This window comes from Lutjanus erythropterus, chromosome 24, assembly GCF_056507025.1.
Source record: "Lutjanus erythropterus isolate fLutEry1 chromosome 24, fLutEry1.hap2, whole genome shotgun sequence".
Taxonomy (NCBI): domain Eukaryota; kingdom Metazoa; phylum Chordata; class Actinopteri; order Lutjaniformes; family Lutjanidae; genus Lutjanus; species Lutjanus erythropterus.
In genome coordinates, this window is record NC_139340.1 from 16,212,501 (window position 1) to 16,224,963 (window position 12,463).

Here is a 12,463-nt window from a genome sequence, read left to right on the forward strand (position 1 = left end):
ACATACATACATACATATATACACACATACATACATACGTACACATTTTTTTATAAATACATACACACATGCATACATACATACATACATACATACATACATACATACATACATACATACATGCACACATACATACAAACAAACATACATACATACAAACATACATACATACATACATACACACATACACACATACATACATCTATACATAAATACATACATACATACATACATACATACATACATCTTAGACTTCAGCAGTGTCTTCAACACCATCATCCCACAGCAGCTGGTGGAAAAGCTGTAGCTGCTAAAAGTTGACAACGGCATCTGCAACTGGGTTAACAACTTTTTGACTCAGCAACAGCAGACAGTCAGGGTGGGCAACCAACATCAAAGACCATCACAGTGAGGACAGGCTCTCCGCAGGGCTGCGTCCTGACTCCTTTGCTCTTCAGCCTGCTCACCTCTGACTGCGCTGCCAGATTCTGCAGCAACTACATCCTGAAGTTCGCAGATGACACGACGGTGGTGGGCCTCATTAAGGACAACAGCGAGTCTGCATACAGGGAGGAAGTGAAACAGCTGAATTCATGGTGTAGCTCCCACAATCTCTTCCTCAATGTGGACAAGATCAGTGAGGTTGTCATTGATTTCAGGAGGGCTGGCAAACAGGATCACGAACCACTATTCACTGATGGTACTGCTGTGAAGAAGGTCAGCAGTGTCAAGTATCTGGGGGTTCACATCGATGATGACCTCACTTCAACCACTAACACCTCAGCAGTCCTCAAAAAAGCTCAGCAGCGGCTCCACTCCCTCCGCAGACTCAGGAAAACAGGCAAAATCATTGGTGCCCCACTCACCTGCCTGATGGAGCTATACCAGCAGCGCTGCATCAGTAGAGCCACCTCCATCCTCATGGACCCGCTCCACCCCTCCCACCACATCTTCTCCCTTTTGCCATCAGGGAGTAGATACAGCAGCATCACCTGCAAGACTAGCAGGAAACTGAATAGCTTCTTTGCCCAGGCTGTAAGACTTATTAACGGACTGTCCCCCATCCCCACATACAAACCCACACTCACCCTTGACAGCTACTCATCTGTCAAGTTAAGAGACTGAATGCACTTTGAGAGAATGGACTGTTTTTATCTGATTTTATTCTTATTTATTCGTTTATAATGATGCTTGTATTTTATTATGATGTTTACTATTTTATTGAATGTGTCTATTGCACTGCAGTCACTGACTGAGAAACGAAATTTCGTTCTCCTGTATGTAAATGCAGAGTGAAAATGACAATAAATATCCTTGACTTTGATATACATACACACATACATACATACACACACACAAACATACATACATACACACGTATATACACACACATACACACAGACAAACATACATTCATACACACATACATACATACTTACATATGTACATACGTGCATACATACATACATACACACACATGCAAGCATACATAGATACATACACACATAAATTAACACAAATACATAGATACACACATATATACATACATACACACATACATACATTCATACATACATACACACAGACACACATACATGCATACACAAATACATACACACAGACATACATACATACATACACACAACCATATTTAGATACATACATACATACAGACATACATACATACATACATACATACAAAAACACACATACATGAATACATACATAAATACACACACATACATACAGTAATGCACACATACACATACATACATAGATACATACACAAATACATACACACATAGACAATTACATACATACACACAAGCATACAAACAAATACATTCATACACAAATACAAACATATATACAAATGCACACACACACACACACACACACACACACACATACAGACAGACAGACAGACACACATACATACATACATACATACATTCATACACACATACACACACAGACAGACATACATACATACACACACATACATACATACATACATACACACATAAATAAAAACACAAACACATGCATACACACATACATACATGCAGACACACATACATACACACATACATACACACACAAATACATACATACATATACACAAGCATACATATACACATACATACATACTTACATACATACATACATACACACATACATACACAAAGACATAGATATATACAGACATACAGACACACATACATACAAAAACACACATACACGCATACATACATAATTACACACATATACATACAGTAATACACACATAGATACATACACACAAGCATACATACACAAATACATACATACATATATACATACACAAATACACATACACACACATACATACATACACATACATACCTACATACATGCATACATACATGCATACATACATACATACATACATACATACATACATACACATATACACACATGCATGCATACATACATACACACAAACAAGCATACAAACACATACATTCATACACAAATACACATACATACAGACAGACACACACACATTCATACACAAATAAATAGACACATACAAATACATACATACACACAAACACACACACAGACATACATACAGACAGACAGACACACATACATACATACATACATATATACACATACATATATACACACACTTACACACATACATACACACATACACATACATTCATACACACATACACATACATACATACGCACACACATACATACATACACAAACATGCATACATACATACAAAAACACACATACACGTATACATACCTACATACACACACATACATACAGTAATACACACATACACACATACATACAAACATACATACACACAAGCATACAAACACATACATTCATACACAAATACATACACACAGACAAAAGCATACATACACACACACATACATACATACATACACACATATATACACATACATATATACACACACACACATACATATATACATACATACACACATACATATATACACACACTTACACATACATATATACGCACACACATACACACAAGCATACACAGATACATACACACATACATACATACATACATACATGCATGCATACACACACACACACATATATACAGACATACACACATACATACATTCATACACACATACATACACACAGACAACTACATACATACATATACACAAGCATATATACACACATACACACATACAGACTTACATACATACACACACATACATATAGACATACATACAATCATACACATACATACAATCATACACACATACATACATACATACACACACATACACAGAGACACACATACATTCATACACAAATACATACACACAGACAAATACATAAATACAACACACACATATACAGACAGACAGACACACATACATAGACACATACACACATATATACACATACATATATACACACACTTACACACATACATACATAAACACATACATACATTCATACACACATACATACAAAAACACACATACATGCATACAGACACACACATACATACATTCATACATACACACACATACACATATACATACATACATACATACATACACACAGACATACATACATACACACATATACATACATATATAAACACGTACACACATAGATACACACATACATTCATACATACACACATGCATACATACATACACACATACACACACATACATTTTGAAGATTTGAAAATCCATTTGATTGCTGACTCTGTTCACAGCAGTACATTGCTGAGCTTTCAGGCTGCTGAGCAAGTGTGCTTGTCAGAAGTGGGGGCCGTTGTACCGCTGTTTTTCCACTTGTATGTATAATGAGAATGAAGAGTAGAAAGTGGACTAACCTGAAGACTGGTCCATAGTTTCCCACAGACAGTGTGAAGAGCAGAGCGATCCACCTGGAAGCATCTACAATCAAAGAGAAAATAAATGAAGTCAGCACAATTCAGAGTTGTACACATTGAAACCAACCTCAGTATATATATACAAGAAAAACTGGATATCTGTACTCATCAATTATCTTTCATTCCAATGCATTCCAGTTTTTTTTTATCTTTCAGAATAGACCTTATTAGCCAAGTCTGTTTTATTTATATATATTTTATCTAATTTTTCATAGGAAAAATCTAAAAGTCATATTTTTAATGTGAAGTAATCTATCTGAAAAATGTGTGCTTAAAAAACGAGAAGTAAAAAAATACAAAATAGATAGATTTACATTTACAAAGTCACATGTGAGATTATAAAAAATAATGATAGTAATAATATGAAGAAGGAAAATCATTTCATCATTGATTTTGAATGGGCAGAATTCAATACGTTTTTATGACCCTTTAAAGCTTGACTTCCTTTACATACATCCATACACACATACATATATTAATACATTGTTGTATTTTTCTCACAGTGCATTTAGGAAAGATGACCTTCACAGCGGAAATTGCTCTTCTTGTTGTTTTTTCTCATTATGTGTTTTCACGGTTTGGTTCTTAAAATTTGCAATTTGCACAATAATTTTATTTTAAAAAAGCCAATATCCACATCATTTCTCCATTACCTATTTTAAAAGGCTAAATGCCTCACACAGTATTTTAAACTGCACCTGTGTATTCATCTCTCTATGATCTACCTCACAGTGATTTGTGATGTGTGTGTTGCAATGTTACATAAATACAGTTTATGTAAAAATTACAGCATTTATGAAGCCTTTAGAGTCAATAGACTTAAAATATTTCATGAATAAACTTTGTCTATATTTGTTTTAATCCATGTGCTTTTTTTTAATGTGTCACTTTTGACAATTAGATAGTGATTACGCAGAATGCGGCTTTCACACGGGAAAAAAACAAAAACAAACATTTTCCGCTGTGGAGGTCGCGTGTTTCCTGTCAACCGTGGAGATTTCAGGTCTGCAGCCAGGTCCCTCTCCACATCACTCTTCGCTTCCGCTCAGTACTCATACACAGGTGGCGTTGATTTACTGTGACAATAACACAAGAAAAACTTGACAAAAGCGATATAAAACGACATGTGACTTCACACAATAATCTCACAAGCCTCCCTTCATTTTTAATGTTAACTTTCCTTCATTTATTCGGGTGGAATGGCCGCTGTGCGGTTTGTTTATCCGCCTCAAACTGAATGTACACACAGGTCTTGTTAGCTTAGCTGTTAGCCACCTAGCAGCGACACTGTTTGTGTTTATGTTTGTGTTTCAGCTTCCGACTTACCTCAAAACATCCGTTTTTGTTGTTGTTTCCGTCCTTTTGATCTCATTTCCCCTCTCGTACTCCACACGTCTTCATTAAACAGGTTTTATCCGGTGAATTTTCAACATTTTCGGATGTTTCCTCTGATCACTTCGCCGACACCAAGCGACGCTGCGCCCCCCTGAGCAACACGACCCCCCCGGGGAGGGAGGGGGTGTCTGGGTGCCAGGGTGCCAGGGAACTTTTGACTGAACTTGAGAATGACAGAAATGATTAAATCATAACCGTAGAACTGACATACAACCAATAAATCAATATACATATTTATAAAAATAGTTTTCACTGCGCCGCCTTCAAAATAAGAGTCCCCCTCTTCCGTCTCTGCCAGCAGGTTGACAGTCGCATCAAAATATGAAAAGTTTATTAAGGAAGTGGAGAAAATTGTATGATTTTCGACAATCGTTTTATCACGCTTATTTTTATTTATTTTAAAAAACATAAATGTGGTAATTAGGGCTTTCAAGTTTAATTTAAATTGAATTTTAGATTCATTACTTCCTGGTTCCTCAGAACTTGAAAGCAGTGATCTAACTTCCTAAGCCAATGAATCAGAGATACATCACATGTCTTTATTAGAGCTTTTCACTCTTTCCTGTTGCACCAGGATTCAACAGTAAGACAAAGACTTGAAAGTAGAGATCTATCTAACTAGATGAACCAATGAATCACAGATAATCCAAGCCTTTTTCTGAGACCCTTTCAGTCTTGCTGTTGTAAATTGATAGCCTTCAAAATAAAGTGTAACAGCATAAAATGAAAGGACATGGTGCACCCAACAAAGAAAAATACTTCAGTTTTCTGTGCAGGTGTACGCCTGTATCTATGTGCGTATATTATTATGTTCAGGTATACATTGATATGCATGTTTTTATTTTATCTGTATTTTTTTACTTTCTGTTTGCTCTGTCAACATGAAGTCATAAAAAGTTTGGGTGGTTGGGTCTGGTGATTTACACTCCTACTCTTTTCTTATGTCTGTAGTTTTTCAGACCCTGAAGGTCCTTAAATCAAATCCCACAGTGTTCCATACTGTGTAGGAACCCTGATAGACTCTTCTGCACCAACAACATCTGAGGAAAAAGTTTCTTTCTCAGACTTGGGGTCCAAAAGTTTCAGGCTATTAGCAGCTCCCTGTACAGACAACTATAAGTGGATTATTTTGACAAAAGCTTAGAAACCTGATTAATGGCAGACAACTTGTGAAGCATCTTTCATTCATGATTTCTGATGGCTTTAGTCTCTCCATTGTTAGTGTTCTCACCTGTGTCCAAACTTAAAAGGCTCCCTGATCCCATCATGTGAGAGTTTCAAGAGCGTCTTACATGATCCTATGTAGAAAGAAAAGCTCTGAAACAAAGTACAGTGTGAAGACGTGGATGAAATGAAGAAACTCATGGTCCTCAGTTTTGTCTTTCAAACTCTGCACTCATCTGGGAAGAGAAGAAGAAAAAGGACAACAGGTTATTAAATTCATTTGTGACTAAGTCTAGAATATTGTGCTGTGAACTGTAGACAGACCTTTATGAGCAGCACATGCAGCTCACTCAAAGTCATGCATCATTTCATATATTTATATTTTTCTATGTATTTAATATGCATTTCTACTTTTTTTCCCCCAGGTTTTATTTAAAAATTAGAAAACTGTAGTTCCGTTATGTGACCACTGAAGGACACTAATAAAACATGATTTAACACCACAACTATCAGGTGGTCAGTATGAAGACAAACACAATAGTATATTCAGATTTCAAAAGAAAATCTTTAACGTAAGGCTGTAGTTGCCGGATTGTTGTCTTGTACAGCACTGACATTTTTCATTGTCACTTGTCAATCATTTCATCTAATTGTGTCTGTCCAGACTCCAAAACTGTTTCCAAGTAGAAAATAGAAAACAGTCCCTGTGATCAACCAACTTCATGTAGCTTTATTGTTCATATGACATGATGATGTTGATGGATCACTTTTACATAGCACTATATAGCACTTTTTCTTTGAGTGTTGTGTTCAAATGAAAACCATTGGAAACTTTTACTACATTTGTCTTTGTTTTTCACAATGAAGACAACGCAAATTTGCGACCACACCTCTGAACACCACATAGTCTAATATTTCAAAAACATGATAAGCTGCTCATAACTGATACCTGAGGTGGCAGGGTCAATTCCCAACTCAACCATCATAAGATTTTCAACATTTTCTCTTCAGTGTTGTGACCAACAAATACAACTAGGAACAAGAACAATTCAACTCACTTTTTGCCCGTCTGAAGGAATAGCTTGGCCTTTAAGGGGATGGTTTGAGAGCCTGAGCTTGTGACTTTGATCCTTATGAAGCTCAGTGACTTTTGAAGGTCAGACCCCCAAGAAAAAAGTCACTTATCAGACTCAATGAAATTTCTGGCTGGTGTCTAAAGAAAAAAGTCGAAACTCTTTGAAAGCTTACACCCAAAGGGAAGTGTGAAAAGCACTAAGAAACATGTTAAACAAGTGTCTAAGTCTTCAGCTCAGGGTGGCAGAGCTGGGGATCTGGCTTCCAAGTAAAACAATAAAATCTCCAAGAATCACAGTTCACATCTCTGGCCCAGTAGCTCATGGTGTAAGAGGACTACTCTGAAGTTTTCAGCTTCTGGCTTCAATCCTCATTGGGCTCAGTGACTTTTAAAGACCAGGGTGTAAAGAAAAAAAGCAAAAACCTCGGAGAACCAATACCGGAGCGTCTGATGCAACAGCTCAGGCTGTAAGAGGCTGTTTTTGGGACTTAAAGGTTGTGTGGTTGAACCTTAGCATGCTTGGTGACTTTTGAAAGCCAAAGGCCGAGGAGAACCAAGCCTCGACCGTCTGCCCCGATGGCGCAGGCGTAAAGGGGACGTCTTTGGACTCTGAGGTGGTGTGTTCGAATCTTCTTTTGGAAGCCAAAGTCCCAAGAATAAAGTGAAAAGCTTGGAGAACCTAACCTCTACCGCCTGCCCCGATGGCGCAGGTGTTAAGGGGACGTCTTTGGACTCTGAGGTGGTGTGTTTGAATCTTCTTTTCAAAGCCAAAGTCCCAAGAATAAAGTGAAAAGCTTGGAGAACCCAACTTCAGCCATCCGCCCCGATGGCGCAGGTGTTAAGGGGACGTCTTTGGACTCTGAGGTGGTGTGTTGGAATCTTCTCGCCCTCGCTGACTTTTGAAAGCCAAAGTCCCAAGAATAATATAGTCTGCCATTAATCAGGTTTCTAAGCTTTTGTCAATATCAAAATAATCCACTTATAGTTGTCTGTACAACCAAACTAAACCAAACTAAACCTTGACCGTCTGCCCTGATAGCCAAAGTCCCAAGAATAAAGTGAAAAGCTTGGAGAAGCCAACTTGAACCATCTGCTCCGATAGCGCAGGTGTTAAGGGGACGCCTTTGGACTCTGAGGTGGTGTGTTGGAATCTTCTTGCCCTCGCTGACTTTTGAAAGCCAAAGTCCCAAGAATAATAATGTCTGCCATTAATCAGGTTTCTAAGCTTTTGTCACTTTGTTTTCTTCAATCAAATTAAAAACACACTTACACTTCCTCAGCTCTCGTCTCGACAATGGGCCAGCCCTAAAAGGAGGGAGAAACAAAAAAACTTCACAAGTTGTCTGCCATTAATCAGGTTTCTAAGCTTTTGTCAATATCAAAATAATCCACTTATAGTAACTAAACTAACTAACTAACTAAACCAAACTAAACCTTGACCGTCTGCCCTGATAGCCAAAGCCAAAGTCCCAAGAATAAAGTGAAAAGCTTGGAGAAGCAAATGTGGACCGTCTGCCCCGGTGGCGCAGGTGTTAAGGGGATGTCTTTGGACTCTGAGGTGGCGTGTTCGAATCCCCTGGCCCTCGCTGACTTTTAAAGTCCAACATTCAAAGTGAAGAGATAAAAGCGCCCGGAGAAGTGGTCCAAGTGTGCTGCGGACTTGGCGCAGTGGCGTGCAATGCGATCCCGGGTACAATACTTCAGCGGTTCGATTCCAACCAAGCCCAAATCCCAGCACGGATGCGGTGGTGGGTAGTGGAGGGGGCCGTGTCCCCTCCCAGACTTTCGGAGCCATAAACGCAGGGGGTTATGATACAGACAAGCATGAGCGGCTGGAATTTTACGGTGAAGTGAACCTTGGCTTGCATCACTTCCTTCGGTCGCGTAGCTCCGCATCCATGGCTTCCTTCGGTTGCGTAGCTTCGCTTGCGTAGCATCGGGAGCTTCGCTTCCTTCGGTCGGGTAGCTCCGCATCCATGGCTTCCTTCGGTTGCGTAGCTTCGGGAGCTTCGCTTCCTTCGGTTGCGTAGCTTCGCTTGCGTAGCATCGGGAGCTTCGCTTCCTTCGGTCGGGTAGCTCCGCATCCGTCGCTTCCTTCGGTCGCTTCGCATCCGTCGCTTCCTTCGGTCGCATCGGTAGCTTCGCATCCATCGCTTCCTTCGCTTGCATCGCTTCCTTCCTTCGGTAGCTTCGCTTCCTTCGCATCCATCGCTTCCTTCGGTTGCGTAGCTCCGCTTCCATCGCTTCCTTCGGTTGGGTAGCTTCGCTTCCTTCGGTTGGGTAGCTCCGCATCCATCGCTTCCTTCGCATCCATCGCTTCCTTCGGTTGCGTAGCTCCGCATCCATGGCTTCCTTCGGTTGGGTAGCTTCGCTTCCTTCGCTTCCTTCGGTTGCGTAGCTCCGCATCCATCGCTTCCTTCGCATCCATCGCTTCCTTCGGTTGCGTAGCTCCGCATCCATCGCTTCCTTCGGTTGGGGTAGCTTCGCTTCACTTCGGTCGCATCGCTTCCTTCGGTTGCGTAGCTCCGCATCCATGGCTTCCTTCGGTCGCATCGCTTCCTTCGGTCGCATCGCTTCCTTCGGTCGCTTCGCATCCATGGCTTCCTTCGGTCGCATCGCTTCCTTCGGTCGCTTCGCATCCATCGCTTCCTTCGGTCGCATCGCTTCCTTCGGTCGCTTCGCATCCATGGCTTCCTTCGGTCGCATCGCTTCCTTCGGTCGCTTCGCATCCATCGCATCCATGGCTTCCTTCGGTCGCATCGCTTCCTTCGGTCGCATCGCTTCCTTCGGTCGCTTCGCATCCATGGCTTCCTTCGGTCGCATCGCTTCCTTCGGTCGCTTCGCATCCATCGCTTCCTTCGGTCGCATCGCTTCCTTCGGTCGCTTCGCATCCATGGCTTCCTTCGGTCGCATCGCTTCCTTCGGTCGCTTCGCATCCATCGCATCCATGGCTTCCTTCGGTCGCATCGCTTCCTTCGGTCGCTTCGCATCCATCGCTTTGCTTACATAATTAAAGAATCGCACGCCGCCGCCATATACTTTAGATTCCTTTTGTTCTTCAACTTTCTTTAATTAAGTAAGTAGCTTTTCAACTGTTTTAAAGAGTGTAATTAAGTAAGAAAGTAAGTATGAAAGAAATAGTGTAATTAAGTAAGAAAGTAAGTATGAAAGAAATAGTGTAGTTAAGTAAGAAAGAAGGAAGAAAGTAAGTACCAAAGAAATAGTGTAGTTAAGTAAGAAAGAAGGAAGAGTATAGGTAGGCGGCGGCGGCGGCAATTCCTTAATTATGTAAAGTAAGTAAGTAAGTAATTAGGTAAGTAAGTACCTTTCCAACTGTTTTAAAGAGTGTAAGTAAGTAAGTAAGAAGGAAGTGTGTAATTGGCAAGATCAAGCAAAGCCAGCGAAGGAAGCGATGCAACCGAAGGAAGCGATGCAACCGAAGGAAGCGATGCAACCGAAGGAAGCCATGGATGCGAAGGAAGCCATGGATGCGAAGGAAGCGATGCAAGCGAAGCTACCAAAGGAAGCGATGGATGCGAAGCGACCGAAGGAAGCGATGGATGCGAAGCGACCGAAGGAAGCGATGGATGCGAAGCGACCGAAGGAAGCGATGCAAGTGAAGGAAGCGATGGATGCGAAGCTACCGAAGGAAGCGATGCGACCGAAGGAAGGAAGCGATGCAAGCGAAGGAAGCGATGGATGCGAAGCGACCGAAGGAAGCGATGGATGCGAAGCGACGGATGCGAAGCGACCGAAGGAAGCGATGCAAGCGAAGGAAGCGATGGATGCGAAGCGACCGAAGGAAGCCATGCAAGCGAAGCTACTGAAGGAAGCGACGGATGCGAAGCGACCGAAGGAAGCGATGCAAGCGAAGGAAGCGATGGATGCGAAGCTACCGAAGGAAGCGATGCGACCGAAGGAAGGAAGCGATGCAAGCGAAGGAAGTGATGGATGCGAAGCGACCGAAGGAAGCCATGCAAGCGAAGCTACTGAAGGAAGCGACGGATGCGAAGCGACCGAAGGAAGCGATGCAAGCGAAGGAAGCGATGGATGCGAAGCTACCGAAGGAAGCGATGCGACCGAAGGAAGGAAGCGATGCAAGCGAAGGAAGCGATGGATGCGAAGCGACCGAAGGAAGCCATGCAAGCGAAGCTACTGAAGGAAGCGACGGATGCGAAGCGACCGAAGGAAGCGATGCAAGCGAAGGAAGCGATGGATGCGAAGCTACCGAAGGAAGCGATGCGACCGAAGGAAGGAAGCGATGCAAGCGAAGGAAGCGATGGATGCGAAGCGACCGAAGGAAGCGATGCAAGCGAAGGAAGCGATGGATGCGAAGCTACCGAAGGAAGCGATGCGACCGAAGGAAGGAAGCGATGCAAGCGAAGGAAGCGATGGATGCGAAGCTACCGAAGGAAGCGATGGATGCGAAGCGACCGAAGGAAGCGATGGATGCGAAGCGACCGAAGGAAGCGATGCAAGCGAAGCTACGTGACCGAAGGAAGCCAAGCTACCGAAGGAAGCCATGGATGCGAAGGAAGCAACGCTACGCGACCGAAGGAAGCCATGCAAGCGAAGCTACGCGACCGAAGGAAGCCATGCAAGCGAAGCTACGCGACCGAAGGAAGCCAGGCAAGCGAAGCTACGCGACCGAAGGAAGCGAAGCTACCGATGCTACGCAAGCGAAGCTACGCAACCGAAGGAAGCCATGGATGCGAAGCTACGCAACCGAAGGAAGTGATGCAAGCCAAGGTTCACTTCACCGTAAAATTCCAGCCGCTCATGCTTGTCTTTATCATAACCCCCTGCGTTTATGGCTCCGAAAGTCTGGGAGGGGACACGGCCCCCTCCACTACCCACCACCGCAACC

The 12,463-nt window shown here is 42.1% G+C and overlaps 1 protein-coding gene across 1 annotated transcript in view; it reads left to right on the forward strand.

Annotated features, from left to right (window-relative positions):
* The window catches only part of LOC146304867 (neoverrucotoxin subunit alpha-like), a 38,192-nt gene that overhangs the window by 23,648 nt on the left and 2,081 nt on the right, over positions 1-12,463 (forward strand). The window lies entirely within an intron of this gene.